This window comes from Mauremys reevesii, linkage group 20 (genome assembly GCF_016161935.1).
Source record: "Mauremys reevesii isolate NIE-2019 linkage group 20, ASM1616193v1, whole genome shotgun sequence".
Classification (NCBI taxonomy): Eukaryota; Metazoa; Chordata; order Testudines; family Geoemydidae; genus Mauremys; species Mauremys reevesii.
The window spans coordinates 19,163,128-19,190,438 of record NC_052642.1 but is presented as its reverse complement, the minus strand read 5'-3'; the positions used below and the strand labels follow the sequence as shown (position 1 = coordinate 19,190,438).

The following is a 27,311-nucleotide window of genomic DNA, read 5'->3' as shown; positions in this document are numbered from 1 at the left end:
GGACTGTGTGCAGAATTAGGCCTTGGGACTGGAACTAGACCGTGCAGATCCTTCTCTTAAGCATGTGGCTCACCAGTGCGGACTCTTCCAAGAATTTTGTCAAGCAATGTACCCTCTCACATGTAAATATTTCATCTTTTATGTTAAAGCCTAAGAAATATGACTAACTCTAAACGTTACAGGAGCAGTTTATGTCAAGAGAAAAAAACCCAAGGTATTTTCTGCATTTTCCCTTACAAAGGTCTCGTGCGTGAATGTTCACATGCTTGTATTAATTTACATGTCTGTGGATGTTCATAACACAGGAACAGGTGCATGTGGGTGGGCGAGAGAGACGTATGTGCATGCGTTGGGTGTGGATGTGCATGACAACGGACTCACATGGATGAGTGTTCTATACAAGCATGTGTAGGTTTGCAGGATACACACAGGTACAAGTTTACATGTTTGGGGGGGAGGAAGAGCTAAAAAAAATATATACACACACACGGAACCAGCATTAAAACTAAAAACTAGCCCTAGTAACCTGCCTAAGTGAGCACATGGACGCGCACGGATCAAGTACATTGGCAAAAATCTCTTTCCTATTGCCGAACATTTACACTGTGTTCAGAATAGGAAATGGAACAAGGCTTCATCCGCTAAGAGCCAGTCTACACATAGCGTTACACCACTTTGACTAAGTTAAACCAGTGCAAAGCCATGTGTGGACACACTTAATTCAATTTAAAACTGGCTTCCATATATTTAGGTCTAATTCACCCAGGAGTTTGCTCCAGCTTAACCATATAAAGTTTAGTTAAATGAGGGCAACTCAGTGTGCTAAGACAAACCCTAAAGTCCAGGTCCTGATCTCACCAAATTTAATGGCAAAACACTCATTGGATTCAGTAGGATCAGGCTTGGCCTTAGGATGACATTTTCTCAGAGTAGAAACAAGCAGCATTACCACTATAGGACCTTTGGCCCTGCCTAAGTCTCTTCACAACTGTGCTACCTCTTCTGCTATTTGACCAAGAATTGGTCATTTAAATTAGAACGGGTGAGAGAGCCCAAACATTAAGTCCCCCCCAAAGGCCAAAATGCCAAGAAACTGGCTGCTAATGTTGGGACACACTCTTAAGTCAAAGCAAAGCGTCTTTTCTAGTAAAAGCAGCATACAAATAAAACAACAATTAGACTAGGAAAGGACTATCTCAGAGGCAGCCTGGGACCAACGCCACCCCCACTGAAGTCAATGGTAAAACTCCTCGACTTCAATGGGAGCTGGATCAGTCTCAGATGAGCATGGAGAGCACTGCAGCTGTCCCATAGGAGCTTAGCAGGGCAGTTTCCCTTGTTCTTGGAACTGGCCACACATTTCTGGGAGTTAGGCCAAAAAAAAAAAAAATGGTGACCCTTCCCATGTACCACTTTAGCGTCCCACAGGTAAAGAGGGAAGGCAGGAAGGAAATACCCATGGATGTTCATGTGAGATGTTGGAAAATGCCTTTTTTGTGAAGGATCAAACCCCAGGAATCTTGATTAAACGATGCAGCGCTAGATATGTGCTGGAGCAGATCCCGAGTCTGGAATACCCGACATGGCTGCATGAGGTGGAAAGCGTCGATTCACTGCACAGTTCAACTCGTTATTGCCCAGCAGTCTCCGGGTTTGTGTTAGTCCCCTAGGCCCTTTTAATTTGTTTTCCATGATGTCAGATCTATTCGGTCTTCTCCAAACAGCTGGTGTGTTGGAGACGATGCCAAAGCGGAGGAGCTGGTTCAGGGATACGGGAGGAGGCTGTGCATTTGTTTCCCCGCGCCATGTGTATCTGGCGCTCATGAAAGTGAGGGACTAATACAACTGGAGAAAGCCAGCCCTGGTTGGGGGCAGATGCTGCTCCATGCAGGTGCTTCCCCACACAGCTCTGGTAACGCACCTCACTCTGACCTGGAATACCTCCTGTTATTCCCATTAGGGGCCTCTCCCAGCAGAGGCTGCTAATCATGATGAATTGTACCAGAATGAGCACTGGTTCTTTGACGTGCACAAACATCCCCTATCAGGGCTAGCAAAAGACCACCTGACTCAGTCATATGAGCCTAGAGAGACAGACTGGAGACCAGGATTCTGCAGCATAAAAATCTTGTTTTGTGGATACTAGATGACAGAAATCAATGTAATTTAAGAGGGACAGGAAAGGATCCAAGGAAGGGGAGGGAGTTTGAACCTTCCTATCTTCATTGTGTCACGGTACACATTTCTGACTCACCTGTCATATTTAGCACGATGAGCTGTTGTGTGCACCTATCATTGGCTCGTGAAAAATTGCCGGACTGACAAACTTGCACAGGGAGGCCTTCTATTAATCCACAGAACAAGTACCGCATAGGAAGCGGTGGCAGTGCCAGGTTCCCTCACACAGGCCTTCATTCTGACCACGCAAGAGCTCAGTGGGGCAGAGCTGCTTCATTCACCATGGGCCATTCAGTCTTTAGCCTCTCTGCAGAGGCTGCAAACCAGGAGACCAATTAGCACCAACTGCAAAGTGAACGGATGAACCCATTTCACAGAAGCCACCAAAGAGCTACCAGATGGTATCAGGTTTTGGTCATTGTGGACCTGGGCTAGATTTGTGCCAACAACTTAGATGTCAAAGGCTGTAGATCAGGGGTGGGCAAACTTTTTGGCCACAGGGTCTGTCACGGAGCGTGGGGGGACACAAGGCCCTGCACCCCTGGCTTCCTGTGATTCACCATGACTCTCAGCCAGCCAGTCAAGTCGGTTTATTTGGACGACAGGAACACAGTCCAAGACAGGTCTTGCAGGCACAGACAGCAGGACCCCCTTTAGTTAGGTCCATCTGGGGCCCTCAGGGAGGCCACAGCCCCGTTGGGAAGCCCAAGCCCCACCGGGGCATCCCGCTCTATTTTCCAGCCAGCTTCAAAACTGAAACCCCCTCCAGCCCCTCCTCTCTGGGCTTTGTCTCTTTCCCAGGCCAGGAGGTCACCTCACCTCTTTGTCTCCAACACCTTCAGTTGGCACCTTTGCAGAGGAGGGGCCTAGGCCATCAGTTGCTAGGAGACAGAGTGTCAGGCATTCAGGTGCACTGGCCCTTTGCTCTGCAGCAACCACACCCCCTTCTCCCACCACCTAGATACTTAAGAACGGCCTGGGGGAGCCTGAGGCACCCACACAGTATTCAGAGAAAACATTAAGAACATTACCATTTCGTCACAGGGCCACATTGGGGTTGCCGGGTAGGGAAGGCTGTGCCTCCCCCCCCTAACCAACCTCTCACTGTCCCCCTCAGAACCCCCGACCCATCCAATCCCCCCTGCTCCATGTCCCCTAACTGCCCCCTCCTGGGACCCCCCAACCCCCATCCAACCCCCCTGCTCCCAGTCCCCTGACTGCTCTGACCCCTATCCACACCCCCACCCCTTGACAGGGCCCTCCCGGGACTCCCATGCTTATCCAACCCCTGTTCCCGTTCCCCATCCCCTGACCCCTATCCACATCCCCGCTCCTTGACAGCCCCTCCCCAGGACTACCATGCTTATCCAACCCCCATCACCTGACTGCCCCCAGAACCTCCGCCCCATCCAGCCACCCTCGACTGCCCCCTGGGACTCCCTGCCCCTTATCCAACCCCCCGGCCCTCTTATCATGCCGCTCAGAGCAGCATGTCTGGCAGCTGTGCTGCCTGGCCAGAACCAGACACGCCACCGCGCTGTGCAGCAGGAGCGCGCAACTCCACCGCCCAGAGCGCTGCCTGCACGGCGGCATGGCTGCAGGGGAAGGGACCAGGGCCAGGGCCTAGCCTCCCCGGCTGAGAGCTCAAGGGCCGGGCAGGACGGTCCCGTGGGCCGGATGTGCCCCGCAGACCGTAGTTTGCTGCTCACCTCTGGTCTAGCTATCCCATTTCCAGCCAGTGCCATCTAGTGCCCCGTTAATGATTCATGTAACTATCTTCTCTTCTAATCTAACCAAAATTTAAGATTTTCAACTGCAGGAGGGATAATTTTACATGGTAACCCAGTAACACAAACAAACAATGACTATGCTAGAATCTTTGTGCATTTTCCAGAATTTGAACAAAAACAGGTGGAGTTCTGGGCTTTTGTTTTGGACTTTAAAACAATCCCCTTGCAGAGAGTCTGCAGCCCACGACCACCACTAGAAGGCTTGCAAAGGGATGCTACCCCATTCGCTATATCCTCACACCTAGTACCAGCTCTTCCAGCTCCAAGCTGATGCTGAGCAGGCAGAGGAGAGGCCTAACAAATCATTAAAAAGCCTGGAACCAAGTCTGGGGCACTACACATGTCCTGCTGTTCCAGAAAGCAGGCAATTGGTATAACCTAGACAGATTTAGCAATCATGGAGGCTGCTGTTAAACCTTACATCTCTGGACTATTCCCTGCCCCCTCCAAAGACTTTGCGTTATTTATGATGTTTCATTTAACCTCAGCCATGTCCTCCAAATAAAATTTATTTTGCAGCTGTCATTCAGGTTTACTCCAGCCCTAACCTCATAATCCTATTGATTCCCTCATTATTCTGGGAGGGCAGGATTTATTTCATGCCTTCTGCATTATGGAGAAGACTTGGCACATTAATCTAGGGCATGTTTAGAAATAGTCAATCCGGGTAATTCATTATTTTCTCATTTTTCTTCCAGAGGGGCTCTGCAAACTCTCCTAGTTTAGCTAGCCTGGCTTTTTACTGCACAAATTCATATTTTGGACACAGAAGCGTCTCGTCAGCATCAGATCTTCCCTTCCCCGCTGTTTACAAGGCGTCTACTATGGGGACTGCTACTATCACTGCTAATTTCTTCCCTGGGGGCCTGATCTTTGGGTCCTCTAGACTTCTACAGGGGAGTCAATGAGAGTTTGCAGAACCAACCTGGGGATTTGTACCCTGCATCTCATTTCAGTGTCTTGAATTGGCCTTCCTTCAGCTAAGGCAGGCTGGAGGGAGCTCCCTTCAGCGGCTAGCTGCATGTAGCACAGGCAGAAGTGTTGCCGCAATCTACTGGGGCGGGCAAATGTGAGAATGGCCCCGAAAACTGATCCCAGGCCTTGCAGACTGTACCACTGAACATTAAAACCGGGGGGGGGGCACCAAACAGGAGGCAAGGACTCCATTCGGAGTGAAGCAAAGTCAGATCACTGGGCTCAAACACGGTATTAATGTTCACGTAGGACATTTCTTGCCTAGTATGAAATATCAAATGCTTACATTTCCCATCCCCCATTCATACTGGGGTTTCATTTGTAAACAGTTAATAATACACATTAGAAACATGATGCAGACATGAGTAGTGGTGCCATGGATGGTTATGAGCCTATAAGCACACTATTGAGTTATTGGACTCTACTTGATTTACCATTTATTAAAACTCTACTTAGTAACCCTTTATAAGTGGAACCTCAATATAAAGCGTGAGCCAGTTTCCCACAAAATGCCCGTGCAATCAAGTCAAGTGAACAGTTAAGTTGAACTTTAAAAATCTTTCATTCCCTCACCCAGTAGCCAGGCCAAAGCAGACTGTTTTTTAAACCTTTCCAACCTCACTTACTGATGTGCTTTCTTCCTAGGCTCACCTTACTCCCTTTGCTTGTCTAGCAATGGCTTGCTCTCCGTCCCTCCACGTGCGCTCACTACCCCTTGGCACAAGAGCCTTCCCTGTTGCGGTTCTCGTCATCTGAAAGAGACTCCTGTGTGTGTCCCTCTGCTGCAGCAACCTGTTGCATTTCCAGCCAAGGTTTGTTGGAAACTGTCCCTCAAGACAGTTTTCAGTGGAAAATGGCGGGAGGAGAGTGGATGGAATTTTGCTTAACCAATTTTCTTTCCTGAGTTCTGATTGAACTGAAAAAAAAAAATGGGTTAATTCCCCCCCTCCCCACCAATAAAAATTTTCAGTGGGAAAAAAACAGACTGAATCCCATGCCCATTCTCCAGCTAGCTGTATTCCAGACATCAGCTGAAAATCTTTCCCCCTAGCCCTCTGTAGTGGGTTTCATTATTGAACTCTGCAATTTGATTTTTTTTTAAAGCAGTAACTCTAAAGCCTTTCGGAATGTGGTGTGTAGGAAGGGCGTTATGCAGAATACAGGCCTGGGGCAGCTTACGCTGAAATTGATGGGAGTTTTGTCATTTGTAACAGAGGGGTAGGATCCACAGGCTCACTGGAGTAGGTGTGATTCATTAGACTGTACCCGCAATCTAAGGGAGGTGAAAGTAGCTTTCTAAAGAGGGAAGCTAAAGCTTGTGACAGACGGGCCCTGAAGGAAGGAATCTTAAATGCAGCTTAGCCTGGAGAGAAGGTTTAGGCTGCAGCTTCATATAGTCTTATTTTGGAATGACCTTTTCCTTAATAAACCAGACCCCAGGAGAGGTGACTTTTTGACTGTACAAGCACATGGTGTTTTGATTGGGATCCCACCTGCTTTCATCATTGGTTTCAACAGGAGCAGGATCGAGCCCGAAGATTGTATTGTTGTACCTGTTTTATAGCTCTCTAATCAAAACAGCAGGGCGTGCTTATTTATACATTGCTAGCAATCATTTTTAGTATTTTACGTAGCCCCATCAACATGCTCAGTACTGTACAGTACATAGAAGACATGACCCCTGTCATAAGGGCTTAGAATTAAAAAAAAATAAAAAATAGGTAGACAATATAATTCAGACAAAGCCAGCTGAAGGCTGAGACTCAGAACACTCCACCTGTGTTCCCCCCTCCCCGCAGTATATAATTGTCTTTGTGGTATCAATACAGAGAGGCTTTGTGGAAGGAGCAGGTTTTAAGGGAAGATTAATGTAGTGAATTACACACGCAGTGAGGAAGAATTCTAAACACTTAACTTGCAGGAGAAGGAGAAATGTTTGTGTCGCTCAAAAACTTCTTTTCAGAGCAGAACTTTTATTTGATTACTACTTTAATTATTTTATTATTAAATACCAGCAGTGTCCTCAGTGCTGCCCAAGACACGGAAGGGGCAGGCAGCCTCTACCCTGCGACTTGTCAGAACTTTCTTCCAGCAAACAGGACAAGAATCTTATACAACTAGCTATTGCCCTGTATCCCAACAGGACTTGATTAATGAAGAATTACAGGCGAGTTCCAACAGCCATGTATTCCCGATTCCATCGGTCATGAGACTGAGGAAACAATGGAAAAGCCACATCTTTATACAGGAAGAAATAGCTTCGCATCACAGAGCTAATAAAGAGGGCAGGAGGAGTGAGCAGAGAGAGCAATACATTACTTCAGGATATACCATGTGAAGAACAGGGGAAGGCACAGAACGCGCACTCTGAGACAGACCTGGATCAAAGTTTTGCAGCCAACCACTGCCAGATTTTGGGTCTACGCTGGCTCCTTTCTGTGCAGTGGGTCCAACCAAGCACCCCAGTTCTGAACACGTTCTCCCGAGTCCCCTTCCCCCGACCCCATAACTTTGGATCCAGATCCAATACACTAGAGCTAGAATTGGATCCAGATCCAATACACTAGAGCTAGAATACACTAAGGACACTGGACCCAGTTCTTCCCTGACTCTGCAATGCTGTGACTAGGGGATGCAGGGACTCCTGGGAGGCGCCTGAGCCCCAGATTCAGTTACCAAAGACAAGCAGACAAGCTGCATAGAAGCCTTCTGAGGGCAATGGTAATTAAGGCCTGGGTCAGAAGGATTCTGTGGGAACTGTCAGGCTTGGCAGAGAAAGTTCAGGCTGAAATTTACATGATATTGCTATTGTTCGAGCATAAAATCCATATTGCAATGAAGCCAAGAGTCTGGATTATGAGCAAAGGTATGCACTGTGTAAACAGATCCCCGTATTTTAAGTAGAAGCTCCTGATACACCACCCTGGAGAATTCACGCGATCGTCGTCTCTCCCATCCCCTCCATGTAAGAATTTCTCTGCCAAAAGGGTTTACCATTTTAAACCTCCATCTTGCAATTGGACCCACTCAACTAGAGCCCTGGACCTGTTGATTTCAGCGGCAATCTGAGCTGCTTATGGGAACATGATTGCTGGGTGAAGGGCTAACAATGAAATTCTCCCCTGTGCAGACAGCCAAGCAAGAGGCCTCTGCCCCTCTTTAAATCCTACTGAAGCCCTCAAAACAGGGCTTCCAGTGGGACTGAAACCACTGCCGAGTGCTGTGCTGCTTTTCTGCACAGAGGAGAATTTCACTTTCAATGCAAAAAACACAAAATAAAATCAGTGCAGAGTGGGGTATGATCTAGATTCTGTATTAGCAATACATTATCTGTAGGCAGTAAATATCCCCTAGGATGTACACCCTGTGCTCATATCACTATATGCAAATTAGCCCCACTCAGCTGGTTAATGTCTAACACCACAACATTTGAACCTTCCCCTCTGCTTAAAAGCCAAATATTTACTGAGCCTCCCCACTGGCTTGAACTAGGAATCGATCATGGGAACTGCATGGCTATCATATGGAATACATTTAACTGAATCAAGTTTTGATTAAATGCAATAAATAGGATTGACTCAGTTACGTACACTCTGTGCAATTTATTTTTTCATTCTGAGAAGGGATGTTGCAGTGATCCAATACATTAGCTGCCATTACCACAGTAAATTCTAATTTTAGAAAAACCCACCGCAGCCTTATGACTATTTTTACACTCATCTGACAGTTACTTGGGTTAACCCTTGAAGAGTGTTACATCCTGCAGTCAGGGCTCAGGAAGCAAGTTGGCTTAGCATATGGAGCCAGCAGAGGAAGGTTAGTTTTACAAGTGGTTGCAGAAAAAGACACTATCAGCTCTGGGAACGCTTGCCAGATTTGGAGATTCAGGAGTTCTTGCTGCATGACTCCTACTTTCACCCAGAGTAACCTTGCTTTCCTTGAGGAGACACCAAGTATATAAAGGAAGAAGAATCAATTGATTAGGCTGCTAGACTAGGCCTGCCACAGACTCTGGGATGCTTTAGACAAGTCATCTTGGGGGTTTTTGTGCCTCAATTTCCTATTTGTAAAATAGAGATAATAGGACAGTCCTATTCCATATAGGTGTCGCGAAGCACTCAAATACTATGGGAATAAGGCACTCAAGTAAGATAGATATGGGGAAGGCTCGACTGTCTGTTCCAATTTTACTTTTAAATTGCAGGACAAGTCAGTTTTGTTGAAACCCTTGTCGACTTTTTTTTTTTTTTAAATATTGACCTACAGCCATGGTAAAGTACGACTATGAATCAAGTACAGAATGTAGCACCTGTTATGAGAGGATCTCAGAGCACTTTATTGTGCTGGATGAGAGAGAAAAAAACCCGGAGATACAGCATGGTTAAGGAACCTGCCCAATATCACGTCTTGCAGTCTGTAGCAGAGTCAGGAAAATAATTCAGGCTTCCTCACCTCCCCTACTCCAATATTTGGATTCCACCACCACCAGGAAAAAAAAAAAATCACACTCAGGTTTGATTTCGGCTTCCCCTGCACACTTTCATTAAGACTGATTAAGGAGGGGAAAAAAAGAACCGAGTTCAAGATAATTCAAATAATTGGACAAGCCAGGATGTGGAGCAGAAGAAATGCTGAGAAGAAAACAGAGGGAAAGCAGTGGGGTCACAAAAGGAATGGACGGTGGCAGAACAGATTATGGGCATTAGAAACATCCCTCTGTGTAGCACACAGCTTTCAAGCAGGATGAAACACTGGTGCTGTCAGTGAGTTAAATCTTAAGGAAGGCCAGGTACTAGTCATGGGGGAACCTCAGGAGGACTGGAATAAAGAGGACGGCAAATTGGAACCTGTTCACATCTTTCAAAAGCTGGTTCACTTAGTCCTAGCAGCTCCCAGTACACTGGGCAGGTTTACAAACTGCTGGTGAGAACACATAATACAACAAGAAGATTCCAGATATTGCTCCAAGAAAAAAAAAAAAAAAGCAAGCTTAATTCTGTCTCTTCAATACCATAGAGATTGAGGACAAACTGCAGAGGAGAAGAAAGAGACTACCTCATACCAAATTAAACCAAGGCCAAAGCTGAGAGAATTTTTGGTCAGTGTCATACAAGATATTAGTATCATCGACTTTAACTGGAGTTATACTAGGGTGACCAGATGTCCCAATTTTATAGGGACAGTCCCGATTTTTGGGTCTTTTTCTTATATAGGCTCCTATTACCCCCCACCCCGTCTCGATTTTTCACACTTGCTGTCTGGTCACCCTAAATTATACAGATTAAAAACCTCTGTTCAGGTTATTTCAGTGAAAGTAATCACTAGTGGTCAAGATGGGGATATTCACTTTTCAAGGTGAGTACATGTAAATCATCCAAACGGACCCGATGAACTTAAGTGATACCTTTGTCACACTTAATTCCCATGACTAAAACTAATTACAATGCAACTTGCAGATCTGCAGTCCAGAGGACCTATACAAGACCCAAGCATCACTTAAGACAGAAGTAGGGTTTTAGAGGGTTCACACAGACACAAATCCCTCTGCACAGGGGAATTTCCTCCAGCATTCTGAAGTTTAGATACATCTTTGAAGACACAGGACCAAGAGAAGACATGTGATATGATCTGGAGTCAATTTCTATGGGGGGGACACACATGTTCTCCACAATTTCATGTTCTTCAGAAGCTTGTTTGCCAATAATTTACAAAATTAATAAAGTAAATCTAGATCCATGCAAGACATCAGTAAATATGGTTCTCATGGAACAGTCTCTTTTCAGCGTAGGTTACAGAGGTTAACAGTGGTTCAGACCCCACTGAAATACCCTCACTGATTCCAGTGGGCTTTGAAAGCGGTCCTGTGCGAGCACCATACACCATGGAGCAACTTCTTAGCCTATTATAACCAGATTCTTTCTGTGGTTTGAAAGTCTAACACACACTAAACGCTACTTGCTCTCTGAATGGACCCTGAAATTTGGATCAACAATACCGTAGATTTTAGCTTCCACATCTTCCTTCACAAGACAAAAACAAAAAATCAGATTTGTATATTATCAATAAATTGAAAAAATGCTTTCAATATATTTCCAGATCACTCTTGTGATCAGTATCTTGATTCCTATGCATGTTTTATAAGCAACTTCAATGACCATCGGATTTAGCGGTGTATGTCTCCATAAACAGTAAGTGTATTATCCACCAAAAGTGATCTTTGGTAACATTGTATCTCATTAAAAATAATGCTGAAAATGCCACTGAAATACCTAAGTGAAAAGAATATATGGCTTCCAAGCACATCTTTGAGACACTGAAATTTCTGGCTTTTTACTTTGGAGTGGAGTATAAAGTCATTCTTCTTTTTAATATACATTTTAGAGAGATTTTGTAATACTGGGAGATCCAAATAGGTCTCTACAAACGAATTACATCATTATATGGCCCCACTTCTATCAAGAAAGCTTGTTTAAAGTTCTCAGTGCAAGTTCTTTAAAGACATTGTATTGAATCTACATGCATCATTGTGTCTATTGAGCGTTGTGGGATTACAGCTCTGGCTTTGGCAGATCGTTGGTAAAAAGCCACAGAGCTCTGAGCTGTTCCATGTCTCATGTTTTATTTAGCCACAGAATTATAGGATTTTCTCTTGTGAGCATAGCACGGTGATGCATTTCCTTGCTGCTATTGTTAATATTCAGAATAAATGCAGTTTTACATTGTTTTGTAGATTGGTCACCCAGATAGACCAGACTGGGATTTTAACAAAAATGGCTCTCAAAGGTTTTCTGTAAGATTTTATGTATATGTGACCAAAAATCTTAGGCTCTGTGGGCAGTCCCAATGTCGTGGCCTATTCACTCACAACTACCCCAACCTTTGTTCGCTAGGACAAATTCATTTTGTCCACAATTACATTGCTTTCCATTGGAATTCTAAGCTAGACTCGAGGGTCCCATCTTCCACAGCACTATAACGGAGTCAGTGTCTGCTTATCTGGAGTTCATGACACTGTTAAAGGGCCAGATTTGGACTGTAGGATACTTAGTGGTTTAGATCCCACTGACTGACTTCAGTGGGATTTGGATCTGGACCGAAGCGTAACTACGATGTGCGTTGTGTTTCTAATAGACATTTACATCTCTTCCACTGCCTAACGTGTGTGTTGCTCAGTGCATAACTGTTAAAATGTAGGGGAGAAATTCTTCACACTATATTATTGTATATTCCTGTTTACCTGTGAAGCGAAATCGTATTATTTTATTCCATTGTAAGACTCAGGACTTCAGCCTGCAGTACTTACTTTGATAAAACTCTTGTCAGATTCAGTGGGAGTTTTGCCTGAGGTAATTTATGTCATACATGGGACCTTATAATGTACAATACCCTAGAAGAGTATTTTAGGTAGTGAAACACCATTCATTTCAGCATTTCTGGTAATACACATGTTCAACTGCAGCTCTCTCATTACCTGATGGCAGTACATTTTCTCTGATCCTTTTGTTCGCAAGGTGTTTCCTACCGTACCCAGCCCAAGAGTGAGACAGAAGATGATGTTCACGTTCCCTGCTTGAATCTCTCTTGAAAGCAAGAGCCGGTAATCCCGCTTACAAACCCACCTCTTCCATGTCACCTATTTCATGCAACGGTATATATAGGGATTCATCATCAAAATGTGCATTTACCTTAACCAACCAAGGACCCAATGCCATAACCATTATCCTTCCCCAGCCCAGTCCCCACTCTTCCCATTGTTTGTTTCTATCGCTCATTGCCTCAGCTCTACAATTAAGCCCTGATCACGCAGCCGTGACATCAGTGAGACATAAGGGTCTGCACACACACACAGGCTCCCTACAGGTGCTGGAACGTGTCTACTTGGATAAAACTGCAAGATTGGGTCCTTAGACTGTAAATTGTTCCAGGCAGGGACTGTGTCTTGCCCCTTGATGCTGTATAAATAAAATATTTGTTCCTTTCAAAGAGGAAAGATGACATTCTTTTTGAGCCCCACAGTATAAAGAGGGCCCAACTCAAGATTATTAGTTTGCATAAAAGTCTATGGTCCAACAGTCCTCAACGAAAACTTGAGCCAGGATAGTTGCATTACTTCACTAATACACAGAGCTAGAACAAGGCTGCATTGTTTAGGCTGCGGGCTTTGCAGAAGAGAAACATGATTTGTTTCTCTAGCCAAGAGTCCATACCTTACTGGCTTCGAGAGGCAAAGGGTACAAATTCATCACGGCATCCAAATGGCCCAGGCTTAACGTTCCCTCTCGTGCAGGCTTTAGAGTTGTCACAGGCAGAAGATATTTCACTCACCATGGCTATCTTTTATGAGCGGGACAGTTTGTCCTCATTAAAATCATGTACATCTTTTACAGTGGGACTCAATAATCAGGGTGATCAAAGGAAGGCATCCAAATTACTTGGCAAACAAGCCAGTGCAGCCTGAAATACCATATAGTTTTAAATCACAAACAGTTCTCAACTCTCTTGAAACCAGAGTTTAGAACAGAATTTGGCAGAGTCCTCTGCTTCCTGGCCAGGAAGCGATCCCCAGAGGGAAATGCCTATTACTATTAATTCCAAAAAGAGGACATTGAAAGCTAATAGAATCTCAAACTTCAAAGTAACATGCAAACTTGATACAGAAGAATATAAGACATTGAGATGCTAACCTCCTACCCGGGGGTGGGGGGGAAAGAGTGGGGGGAGGGAAATCGCATGTGTGTTTATTCACTGGGACTGGGGAGCTGCACCTAGCAAGCCTTTCAAAACCTCTTGCAAAAAGTCCTCCAAGCAGTTACTTCTACAAATAAAGAAAGTGTAGAGTGAACACATCACATCACTCATGCAAGCAGCAGTCTGGATTTCAGGGTGTTTGGGGTGCTGATTGCATTTGGAACCTACAAAAACACTTTTTTTTAAAAAACATTCTTTATAAAAAATGCTTATGTATGTTTTTTTTTTTTAAATCTCTCCTAGCCAAACCAGGTCACTGGAGATGGGTTGTATTACAGGCACACTGCTCTGAGCTCTCCCCCTGCTGGCTGATCCACAAAGCAGCACCAACATGGGTCTGACCTGCTGCTTACCCTCTCCTCTCCCGGCCCTTCCCGGAGTTAGGAAGTTACCCTCTCTGTGTAATCTAGTGTCTGGAGCAGAATGGTCAGCCCCCCACCTCCCCGTTTAATTCAAGGATGCAATACAATGCAGCGATGAAAAATGTCCTCAAATCCTAGAGGGCTAGTGGTTAAATCAAGCCCCTTGGCCAAAGCAGCAGTGAGCATCTGGGTGCTCTACAAGAAAGGAAGATACAGTCCCTGCCCGGAAGACTTTACAATCTAAACCAGCTCGGCAAGGAGGGTAGCAAAAGCAGCAACAGCTGTGCTGACAGCTCTCTTCCCAGCACCGTGCTGCTCCTTCTGCTCTGACAGCACTGACGGTCACGCTGGAAGAAGGCTGGAAAATTCAGTACACAGAAGGGGGATTAGGTCAGTCCTGGCCCATGCTTGGTTAGTCGGGCAAGGGGAGAGAAATCGTCTAGGGCATAAGAGACAGTTCAGTCCTGGATTATCCTTCCTGACTGGTGCAGAAAGAGCTTCTACGTTGGGCCTTAGGGAGCCTTTCCATAGTTGTGATTGGGAGGATCCAGCCCGTACCATATATGGCAGCAGGGTACACCCCTATCAAAGCGATGGGCACCTGGAAATGATGAAGAAGAGACGAGGCTGACTTCAGCCGGGGATTTTCTTGGGGAAGCAGGTATAAAATACACTGTTGAACTCAAAAGTCTCTCCCCTTTCCCCCAGGCCAGGCAAAATTGGGCTGGGTGCTGGGGAACACAGCTGAGAATGGGGTGTGGGGGGGGGGGAACCTCCCCATTCCAGGCTACACAGTTGACGTAGGCAGGCTCTGCCCCAGGGTGGCTGTGGTAAGGAGGGGAAAGAGGAATTGCTAGTGACTCCATGGACGGGCTGTGGATACGCCAGATGTAGGTACTGGAGCCACCTGGCCTGCCCCTGCCAATCTCAGCTTGCGGACATGCAGGAAGCATCCCATCCCCCACCTCTCCAAAGCAGAGGAACACAGAACACATACAGGCCCCCTGGCACAGGCTCCTGAAATCCAGTCCTCTCCTCCCCATCCACACGGGGATTGCACCAGTTCTGCTCTGGTCCATGCACAGAGAGGGGTCCCCAGCGGGACTCCAATACCGGTTTCACTGCACTCATGAAAATGATACAGAGGGAGAAGGAAAAACAGTTTGTGGGTTAATGCACAGGACTGGGAGCCCAGTGACCTAGGTTCGATTTCCAATTCAGCCACAAACTCCTTGTGTGACTCTACTCACTGTGGGCCCCAATTCCCCAGCTGTGACATGGGGATAATTCTTCCAAAGTACACGGACTAATGTGTGTCCTGAGTTTTTAGATCCTCAACTGGAAGGCACTCTACAAAGGCAAACTATTTTCCCAGCCACACAAACTCTCTTGTTTAACAATGTAACAGCGTCCTTCCTCATCTAACATTTAATTTACAAGGGTTTCTTTCTAACTAAGCTGGACACATTCATATGAGAGAAGATCATTTATAGAAATTATACATGTGGGGGCACTGGTTTAATTTGCCAGAAAACAGTTTGTTAAAATACATTATTTTACAGTGGAGTCAATTACATCTGTTAATGGGAGGGCCTTGTTCAACTAACATGTTTTCTCGGCATCTCAATGGACCATGCACACCAAAAATCATACCGCCTGCCTACATATAGATATATATTCCTCCATCCACCCCTTTAAAAAAAATAGTAACCACTGTTTTCTGGTAGATGCTTTGCTGGATTAGAGAGGAAGGTTGGTTTTGTGATCAAGGTTCTGGATTGGGACTAGATTCAGTTTCCATCTTTGCTACAGCCATCCTGTGTGACCTTGAGCAAGTCACTTAATCTCTCTGTGCCCCAGTTCTTCATCTCCAGCTGGGGATAATAAGGCTTTTCTGTCTCCCACTCGGATCTTTGCTATTTAGATTGCAAACTCTTTGACATGTGTCCATCCAGCACCTTGCACAAGGGGGCTCTGATCTCTGGTGGAGCCTCTGGGTGCTACTGTAATACAAATAATAATGGGATCCCACGGTTCTGGACCAAGAGATGTTTAAGGAACATGGGGTGTAAGATGTTGGAAATAGAGATCAAGCTGCAGACACACAGAGCCACATTCTACCGCTATTCAAGCTACTCCAATGCAAGCTCACCACTGGCTGGAATGGAAGTTACTCCAGCAGGATCTGGCCCATTGCATACTCACCGTTACAAAGGTTAAAAGAGCTTTGCCCATTAACATGCCTCGAGTTTGACCTGAGGGAAGTGAGCTTAACCAATCAGGGGTGTGACTTTCCTCACCTTTACACTGATTGGTGTAACACCGGAAATCCGTGGAATTCCTACTGGTGTAAGTGAAAAGAGAATCAGGCCCAAGATCTCAACTCTTTAAGGGACAAAGTTTTACCTAGGTAAGCTTCCCCACTGACTTCACTGCGTTTTGCCCTAGCAATGACCCACAGCACACAGAGCTGGCCCAACTTCATTAGAAAGATGCATTCGAAAGCACAGTATTTTAAAGTCGTTTCCTCCTTCCCTTACCTGACAGGAGAGAAATGGGCTCTGTTTCCCCTGCTGCAGCGGATGTCATCACCAACACCTCAAGCAGTTTAAGGACTGCAGCTCTCCGCTCTGCTGCGGGTGTTAGTGACAGCATCAACGCTTGCAGGAGAGAAACAGAACCCCAAACCCAGGTCTTGGCAGGTAAAAGCTTTACAGTTAATCTTTAAGAGGGTCAGAACATGGATGGGGAATATCTCCAGCGTCTATATCATGTGCTGAATCCATCACCTTGCTGCTGAGGAAATAATAAAGTCCAGTAGCCACATTTCCCACCCCCGTTCCCAAAGGTATTGTTTAAAAAACAACCACCACCACCACCACGTGCTCCCCCTACAGGCTGCGTAGCAGCCTAGCACTTAACCTGCATTAATTAATTCAGAACCCGTTTATTATGGGCTGGGGTTGGTAAAATTCCAATGATAAAGATATTTATGGCCCACTGAAAGGGGAAAAAGAAGGGAAGGGGCACATGCCCTGGAAACGCTCTAGGCAAAATCCACCAAGGCAGAATGATATTGTCTAGTTAATTCGAAATTGTAAGGAGAAGGTAGTTAAAACCTGCACAGCAGACGATTCAGCTCAGATTTCCAAGTGGAAACATTCCAAGCCATACCTTTAAAATTAGAAATGTTCGGCAAAGTTACTTTTCCAATGAAGTATCGTGTTTTCCTTGAAGAGAGCTTTTTCCATCTCCAGGTGCATTTTATCATTGACTAATAAGCACTCTTAATTTCTGAAGCAAGAGTTCTTGAAATAATTGCAATCACATTTGTGCATTAAACAAAATAAACTCATGAACAGAGTCCAAGTACCAAGCTCCAGGCTCTGGACAAATATATGTTCAATTTCTAAGCCTTCCCTCACTTTTCATTGGGAAAATTTGATCTTTGATACTAATGCTTTGTATGCTTCACCTGGGGACCAATCCAATGAGGTGACCAGGACTCTCAACCCCCATTGACTTCTGGGTCTTAAATCCCATCAGTTTTGGTCCTATAGATTTCAATGACCAGGAGGGCATGTGCCTACCATGATCAGGCCTGTGGAGTGGGAAGTTATTCCCAGGGCAGTTTGGTTGTAAGTGGGCCTAGGCATCTGATACTCCTCACTTGGACCAGATCATTAACATCTGGATCCAAAACCCACTGAAGTCCCTGTCAGTATAACTCACTCTTGCCTCCAGGCTAGAAGGTTCAAATCCTTGGGCTCACACTACAAAAGCAATGCTTGGGGAACGGCTGTCCTCTGGAAGGCATGTTAGACTGAAGTCACTCGTGTATATCCCATTGTAAGGTAAAGATCCCATGGCATTTTACATAAAGACTATGGGACAACCCTGGTATCCTGGACAATATTCCCCCTCTCAATAGAAATGATTCTAGAATCCATTGCTGAAGTGGGAGCTGTTCTGCGTGGCTGCAGAGTCATCGCACTACTGATATTTTTCATTAATTAGTAACCTTGCATGCTGTGTCCTGGTGATCTGTATTTCTGACATGCACACACATTGCCGCCTGATCCTGCATAATACTCTTGGGATCTGTCTAGAGTTTTTATCTTGGTTGAATCGATTGGTAGCCAACAGGAGTTAACTGGCATCTTCAGGTGTGCTAACCTGGACAGCCCACAGACATTTGCTCCTGGCAACTTTCTGAAGTTCTACCATGGAGCTGACAAAACCCAAATAATTGTATATTTAAAAACCACTGGCTGGGTGGGGTCAAAAACATGAGCTATCTGGATTTCATGACTACTCCAATCAACATCACCGAGGTTAGGTCAGTGCCAGTGCCACAGAAAGAGAATTAGGGAAAAAAATATCCATCTGGTAAAGACAACCCCCCAACATACCGTGACATCAGTCACGCATCCCCAACAGACTGCCTCCATGATTAAAGAGAGCTGGGTTATTCAGAGCTCCTTTAAGCTGTGCCACCTCCCATTCCGACACTTTGTCCCCAGTGAGGCCAACGCTCTACCAGCGTTGCTATTCCCAAGAGCACGTTTGGAAACCTGGGATAATTTCTGGAGGAAAGGCTGGACAGGAAGGTGAGCCTCCAGGACCTGATTCAGTTTCACTGGTAACTTCCTGGCTCTGCTTAGACACAAGACAACTCTTCCTGTCTGCTCACTCTCCCTTCAGTGCTGCTTGGGGAAGTTCCTGCTTTGATGCTGGAATGGCTTTTGAAGCCCAAGCAAGATGAAAAGAAGCTGGAAACACATCTAACGCGTGACTGAGGGCCAAGCCTGCTTTTCTCATTTCTTATGCTGGGCTTCTTCACCAGAGCCAGATTCCCAGGGGACCAGCTCTCTCACTCTCTCCTTCATACACTGTTCCTCTGCTGCTTACGTCTTGGCTCTTGATAAAAGTAGTGACAAGCTGTCAGTGGAGACGTACAACCAAGATCCTGAGCTCTTTTTGTCATTAACGATCCATGGGGTTTCCCCTCCCATGCCCAAGATGTGAGGATGTTAACCCAAGTGGCCTGGCCAAATTCCACCATGGGTAATTGCAGTCTGCCTACCTAAAATCCCTATTGTAATTGAAAATGGATAAGCTATTCTTCTCCACGATATTCCTAAACAGCCATGGGCAGTGTTCCACCACAGAAGGGACTGCATTTCAGTGATGAGGAAAACCATTCCCTTAAGGGCTATGGATTGAGAATGTTAATGTCAATCTGGACAATAACACTATCTGGCAGCCGTCACTATGCCTGGCACAGGACAGAAGCAGAAAGAACTGAAGAATACAAACTTCCCATAGAAGAAGCTGTGACTGACATTGGGAGATCCAGGGCCAAGGATTAAACTCAGCAGCATCTTGGGGTCTTAATCTCAGCAACCATGTAAGGTTTACAGTGGATATTCCCCAGTTCATCCTACAGTTTGCACAACAGGAGAATCTCAGTACCAGGTTAAGTGGCCTGACTGCTGCCTGCAAACAAATTGAAAAAGGACAGGATAGATCAGGCAAAACAGGAGAAGTATTACCTTCAGCAAAGATGGCAACCGCCATTTCTTGCTTTCCCCACAACTCAGCCTTGTGTGTTGATCTTCCCAAACCAATTTCCTCCACTGACTTCAACAGAGCAAGGATCCTTTATACCAGCGTGGGACCTGGCCCCCACAGTGAGAGAGAGCTGAACCTCTGGCTGTGTATCTATTTTTTATTACAGTGGATTTCTGTCCTTCCTCCTGTCGAGCATAAAGGAGCAACTCAGACAGAATTTGTGGATTCGCTGAGAAGGCTGCAGTGATAGAGGTTCAATATTAGTCCTCCAACAATACAAAATTATGTTAGGAGAGATTTCTTTACCAAAGACGAAGAATGTATGGGTCCCCTTCATCATGTCTCCACCTCAGTTTAGAGGTGCTTATTTTATCAAGAAGCAGAGTCCAGGAGAAACACTCACCTAATGAGATTTGTACTAATTCACGTTATCACTCATGAGAACCACTCTGCACTAAGCCTGTTAAAGCCCCTAAAGCTTGTCAGGGCGATCTGCTGCTGCCTTCCGAGCAGGGTGAAGCTGCAGAAGTACAGGCCAGCTCAGGGAAGCCCTGCCACATATTTTATCCAGGAGAAAATCATGTACAGTGATAAAATACATAGCCCTTCGATAGATCTTCCATGCAAGGAGCTCAACATGCTACTAGCAACTGTGGCCCTGTCAGGTTTATACAGGGGTCACTTCACTCCACCCTGACAATGTTCTGGAAAGTGCTTTGAGGTGCACAGATGAAGAGAGCGATCTATGGCACGTACAAGTTTACACTTGTGCATCCAGCACATAGAATTATGAACCATGGCTGCCTGCAACCAGATTCCACAGCCAACAGCAACGATAAAAATAGGGACCCTCAGCACCCCAAAAAATAAATCACAAGTTCTCAACACTGAGCCCAACAGTAACTCTGGGATTAGTTCTCCTCCCCTGGGGTAGCTTTAGAGGGAGACAGACACACACGAAGCTAGGTAGTGTATTTTCATTGCACCTAGTGCAATGGGGGCTTGATCACTGACTGTGGCCATTAGGTACTATAATAATTCTATGCTCTGCTAGGTAAGCTCATCCGAATAGCTAAAGTCCACAGGAGATCGATGTCTCATCTGGGGATGAGGGGGCATTTTGTAATGGACCACAGCTGCAAACATACAGCTTCTATAGTAGTCAGTGGGACCTCCAGCACCAAAAAGGTACTTCCACAGTTCAAGCATTAGGGCAGATGAAGATCCAACGTTCAAATCCTACTGACAACAACATGTGGTGTGTGTACAGATGCAATTCATTACACAGGGAAGATTACGTTCTTCAGGAATTGGTTGCTATTTACATTTTTTCCACTCTGAAATACAGAGACATTGACAAAATAGTACATTGACACACTGGGACCATGTAGGCAGAATCTGTTACTCTTTCATTGTGGCAGCAGTTGGTCTAGAGTTCAGAGTTGCACCTCAATTTTTCCCCTGCAGCCTTGATGAGGAAAGTGTGTGTGTGTGTGTGTGTGTGTGTGTGTGTGTGTGTGTGTGTGTGTGTGTGTGTACACGCACACCCATTTTTTAATTATCAGGGGGTAGCCGTGTTAGTCTGTATCCACAAAACTAACAAGGAGTCTGGTGGCACCTTAGAGACTAACATTTATTTGGGCATAAGCTTTCATGGGTAAAAAACCTCACTTCTTCAGAGGCATCCCATGAAAGCTTATGTCCAAATAAATCTGTTAGCCTTTAAGGTGCCACTGGACTCCTTGTTGTTTTTGTATTTTTAAAGCACTCAGAAATCCTTCCAAAACCTCCTCAACAAGCTACTAGAAAAGGGAAAGGTTACCCAAGTAATCAGCACTTGGTGCCAAGGAGTCTGCATCAAATTCAACTCAGAACTCTCTCTCTCTCTTTTTCCAGGAGAAACAGACATAAATATGGGTCTCTAATCTTGAAAGTGCTTGCTGATAATCTGCGCCGGTTTGCAGATAGCGCACTCCTAGGCTCCAGAGGAGCTCCTTGGAGGGATGGGGGTGGGGAGGGGAGTGGTAGGGCTGGGAAGAGAAAAAGCTCCTTCCCCGCCCCCACCCCGGAGTGCTCACACCACCTCCATGTAAAGTCACTGTAAGTAATTTACAATGCGCCATTTCTTCTACCTTTTAGGACTACGGTTTAGGGCCCGATCCTGCTCCCATAGAAGCTGATGGGAGCTTTCCCTTTACTTCAGTAGGAACAGGATAGGATCTTAGCTGGCAATTACAAACAGTCCTTTTCATCTTCAAAGAGCTTTACAATCCTCATAACATCCTTCAAAAAGGTATGTGAGTAAATATCTTCATTTCATGGGGAAACTGAGGGAGAGGAGTAGCGCGGCTCCCCCGAAGGGATACCACAAGTCAGTGACAAAGCAGGGGTTTAGATCACCACATGCAGTCTTTGCTCTCAGACCTCTAGACACAGTCTAGAGATTTCCTTGACAATCATCGGATTGTATGGAGTGATCACTGCTAAGCACACTGAAGAAATCTGTGTGGTGGCAACCGCATAGGATCAATGCCTGGAAAACCTGACGCCTGATCCACCTTGAGACCTGAGCAGGGTTCCCTACCACCCTGCTTCATCTGATCCATTCTTCCTCACAAGGGATGTTTAAGAGCCATCAATCAATAGGCCAGATTCTGCTCTCTCCTGGTGACACTGATGGAGCTGGGCGGGTACTACAGGACATAACCCTGACCTAGCTCGTGTAATAGGCTTCAGATGATGAAGTGCGAAGATGAAGCTATTTGTGACCCAGAGTAGCTTTAGAATGTTACAAAGAGCTGCTCGTGTTCAGCAACTGTTATCGTACATATTCAGCCCGCATTACACAGGAAGGCTTCCCACTTGTGTTCTGTGGCCAACGTGAAATGAGCCGATGTACAGATCAGCCGTCAGCAACAACAGGCATCTATGCCACAGAGTTCACCATCCCCATGGGCTCTCATTGAGTCATTGCCAGTATTCTCCGCAACGGTGCCAGGGCCTGAATAAAAGTGGCACACTACTGACCCCAGTCCATTCAGAGCAAGGCTGCAGCATAAGGAGGTGGCAAGGTGGGAATCCCATACCAATACCATCAAAAACCGAGAACTAGCATCTCCAGGACCACACAAACCTAACGCGGTGCAGGGCAATATAAACACATGGATTTTGATTTGGGGGGGGAGGGTTGGGGGTCAAACGACTGGCGATTCGGTACCACCTATATCCATTCTCAATACATTTCCCTTGATTTAAGGATTCAAAGCAGGTTGTTTCCATTTCAACAGTTTGCAGAATGCTTCACTGAATGCAGAACATGCTTTATTTACAGACCAGCATCTCATGACCTCCCAGCTACAGTCCAAATGCAGATAGAGGAGGATTTGGGTAGCTAAGAGGCTGTGCTCAGGCATTCCTAAAGGTTACAAAACACGTACGCGTGTCTAAACCATCTTTTAAAAGCCTGGGGGTATTAGTTCCTGGAGTCCATCCCCCAGAACAAAAGGGCAGGATTGTTCCTAATGCAGGTTTATGGAGGTTTTGTCCAATCTAGTTTTAAAACATCCCGAGTGGTGAAGCTTCCACCACTTCCCTTAGGGACAATTCCAGAAACAAGGCATCTCACGGTCAGGAAGGCTTTCCGGGTATTTGACCTCTCAGTCTCATTCCATTGCTCCTGGCTGTACAGCCTTTTGTACCCCACTAAAAAATTCCTCTCCCTCCTTGGTGTTTGCATCCGTGAGATGCCCGTTGGCTTATCGTGCGCCACGTCCCTTCCCTCTCAATTACCTCTTAGCCAAGCTCTACGTACAAGCGTCTCTAGGCTTTCACTCACTAGAAGAGAGTCAGGACTCTCCATTCTCCTCATCGCTGTGCTCCCCCCCATTAGTTCTGGTCACATGGATTCCAGAACTAAATGCAACATTTGCAAGGTGGGGTTGCCCCCAGGCCATCAGACAAAATGACAATGAACGCTGGAAATGAGGGGGCTGCAAACTGGTATTTGGGCAGATGCACAAATAAATTGACGATTTCATGTGTGTCCCTCCTTAGGGTCATTTAAAAATACAAGCATAGGAGATCTACTTCAATGGGATTATCAAAATTATTGCCATGTGGCAGAACAAGGAACACCCATTCCCTTCATCCTGATTCAGAGACATTGCTCTTCTCAAAGTAGATGGTGGTTAATAGTCTCATTCAGGGCCCTCTAGAGTCACTTTGAGAGCAGTCCCTCCATTTCCTTCCCACTCTCTCCCCTTCCACACAGAAAGGTCTCCAAAATGCACATGATACCAGCTGCAATTTGCCATATTCCCCCTGCAACAGCACCTGTAACCTTCAGTTCACTCTGGCCAACCCTTGCACAGCAGCAGAGCTGGGGTCTGGCCTGCCACCTCAGAGACCTCTCTGCAGTTTCACAATGGACTTCACACCAGGGCTTGAGCTGGACCAGCTCTCAATGCCTTGCTGAACTGGACTTTTTGGGGGGCGGAGGGGCTGCAGGCATTTAGATTTTGCTCTTGAGCCGCAGGGGTGGGCCATTTGATGTTGTCGGCTGAGGTCCCCCCCAAAAACAGTGTCTGAGGAGAGGGCAGCGGGGCACTGCCTCCCTCCGACAGGACCCACCGCTAGCAGCCCCTTGGAGAGAGTGGTGGGGTCCATTTGCTGCTGCCAGTCATTGCTGGTTGCTAAGCAACACAGCACTAACCATTTTCTTCTGTTTCTGAGGGGAGCCCCAACAGCGCCAGTGCCCCAGTGGCACAAGAAAAGCAAACACACCGGCAGCAAGCCAGAAGGCCACCCAGAAAGAGCCAAGCCCAGCCAGCATCTCTCTCCTACGGGCAGGCAGCGGTTTGCAAGCAGAGCTCAGGAGGGTTTCCTCAGCCATCCCAAATTCATGCCCCGTATTACGTGACTAGAACCCCATGAGGGGGCGGGTCGCTCAGCAGTTTGCAGCATTGCCAATCCCAAACATTCAACAATTTCCCCTCTGTTGATACTCACCCCTTCTTGTCAAGTGTTGGGAATGAATCCACCCTGACTGAATTGGCCTCGTTAGCACTGACCCCCCACCCACTTGATAAGGCAACTCCCATCTTTTCAGGGGCTATATATTTATACCTGCTCCTGTATTTTTCACTCCATGCATCTGATGAAGTGGGCTCTAGCCCACGAAAGCTTATGCCCAAATAAATGTTAGTCTTTAAGGTGCCACAAGGACTCCTCTTTGTTTTTCCTACTAGAGATGCATCCATCATGCAAAAAAGTACCATGACAATTGTCATCCCCTTGCTGTAACTCAGAAGGAATAAGAGGGGTGAGTAGGCCAGAAAGACTAAACTACCCTCTGCTGCTTAGAGGTGGGCCATTCAGATCACGACAGGAGCGCAGCAAATGTCCCTGTTCTGTACCTGACTCGTAGCAAAGGCCATGGCCAGGTCGGTTGATCCGGCACTATTTTCAAGTGGTAAATCATGGCAAAAATAAGAGATTATTCTAGTGATCTTTCATGCGTGTTGGATTTCTGTACAATTCATCCTCCTTCCCAGGCAAATGGAAAGAGTAACTTACTTACATACACCCACACACCTTGTAAACACACGTAGCTCTGTTACTATCTGCTTCACTGCATTGGGATCCTGTGTACTGCAGATAGAAGGGTTCTTTTCCAATATATTTAGGAAATATATTTAGTAACACGCACATTTGGCTACTAACTTGGAGGCATGTTTCTCTACCAGAAAATAATGGAGAAAACACAAATTTGCAAGAAATGTGCCTACACATGCTCCATCTAGTGGTTGCATTTGCTAAATCTAACAGGCACTTTTGACTGCTCATTTTATTTCTACTCAATGGGACCAAATCCTGCCATAAGCCTCATCCGAGAAACCTCGTTGAAATCAGCGGAATTCCTCAGGTGTAATTCAAGGCAGAACACGACTCTGAAACACTTCCAGTCTGTAGAAGTTTTTTTCTGTTTATATAGATATAGATATATAGAGAGAGGTATCTGGAAGGTTGAGAGGAGGGAATCCATATTTAACTGAACAGTGCTTTATTTTTAGTCTAAAGTTTGACATTCACGCTAGAGAGAGAGGAAAATGGACAACTCAGAAGGGGCAATCCCAGACAAGCCAGACAGGACACTGCAGAAGGGTAGAGGACCCTTGCTTAAAATATTGTCTTCCAAATGGTGGGTTGTAGATGGGTCACAGGCCTGGTGCACAGGGGAGGTCCCAGCGGCTGGGGGCAGACTGTGAGCCCACCCCTGCACTCATCCTGCAGTGGCAGTTCCCTGTCTCACTCTGGGCATTACAACCCAGTACACAGAGTCATAGCAATGCTCAGGTTTGGCCCGACTGCCCCTCCAGATAGGCAAAACTAGAAAAACAGTGGCAATGCTATGAGTCACTACCCAGTATAGAGGAAGACTTACAGAAATTAGATGGGCATTAGACAGTCACATGGTCGCAGAGTTTTGGAAAGCCAGGGGATTCTAGAGTTAGTCCCCAATCTCTGCAAGCTTCACAAGGGGACTCTCCTGTTCCTGAAAGGTGCTGGGTTGATAGCAATGGAAATTAAAGCTCCCTATTCATCCATAGAAAAGATACAGCAAGGACAATGAACTGGAGGGACCATCTCCAAGATCTGTGTTCCTGAGACATGCAGTTTAACTCTCTGCTGAGCCTGCCAACCAGAGGGCCTGCTTGGGAAGGTGGGTTTTTGATATGCAGACACCCTTCCTCCAGGAACTGGACTGAGACCCAACAAACTCATTTCACAAAGCCACCCCCCACCGGTACTCAGATGACAAATACCTTTCGCTTAAAAAACAAACAAACAAACAAAAAAAAGACAACAACCACCACCAAACATTATATAACATGCCAGTCTGAGACCAGGAACAAAAGCTAAGGTTTTTAACTCAAGAGCTAGATCATTTAATAAAATAATCATGTTCTAAAATGATCAACAATCCAACATGTAGCAGGCCTATTTTGTTATCTCTCCATTTCTTCACACATCATTAACAAATATTTGGTCTTGAGACAATATTTCAGTTTTGGGTTGATGTGATCATTGTTATAAGGTGCAGTTCTTGGCTACAGCAGGACAAAACATGATGGCCAAGCAATCTGTGTATTAATCATAGTGAAATTGTACCACCAAAAACCATTAGCCTTGGGCTGAGTCAGAAGCGGGGATAATGCAGCATTGCAGGCACTTGATTCCCCTGTTAACTTGTTCAGGGTGGAGTAAATCGGAGATTAAATCATGTAAATAGATTATTACAATAAAAGTAGGAGAGGTGTGGCTCCTGAGAGTAGTGAGCAGATTGAGTGTCGGCCAGCACGCGGATAGAGAAAATAGGTGTGTATATACAGGAGGGGTTTTAGGCCAAGATTCTGAAAAACAGAGCCTCAAATCAGCTGCTAAGGAAAAGTAGGCTGATTTTAAAAAATGCCCTTCTCCCAACAGCTCCCCTTGAATCAGCAGAGTGCAGGGACCTTTGGGAAATTTGCTGCTTATTTAGGAGCCTAAATCAGGATTTAGGAACAGAGTTGCAGATTATTGTTTTAATCTCGGCTTGTGTGTGTGTTGGGGATTTGTGTGACTTGGTGTGGGAGGGTGATCTATATGGTGTATATGTACAGATGGGGAGGTGACTATTTATAGA

The 27,311-nt window shown here is 45.8% G+C and overlaps 1 protein-coding gene across 9 annotated transcripts in view; it reads right to left on the bottom strand.

Annotated features, from left to right (window-relative positions):
- Positions 1-27,311, bottom strand: part of TBX4 (T-box transcription factor 4) — a 119,433-nt gene that overhangs the window by 82,173 nt on the left and 9,949 nt on the right. Inside the window, exon 1 of one of the 9 annotated variants that reach the window (XM_039507837.1) lies at positions 5,595-5,614. The exons of the other annotated variants lie outside the window; for them this stretch is intronic. The gene's annotated coding sequence lies outside the window, so the exon portion shown is untranslated. Of the gene's footprint in view, positions 1-5,594; positions 5,615-27,311 lie in introns of those variants that run through there. 9 annotated transcript variants of the gene reach the window in all.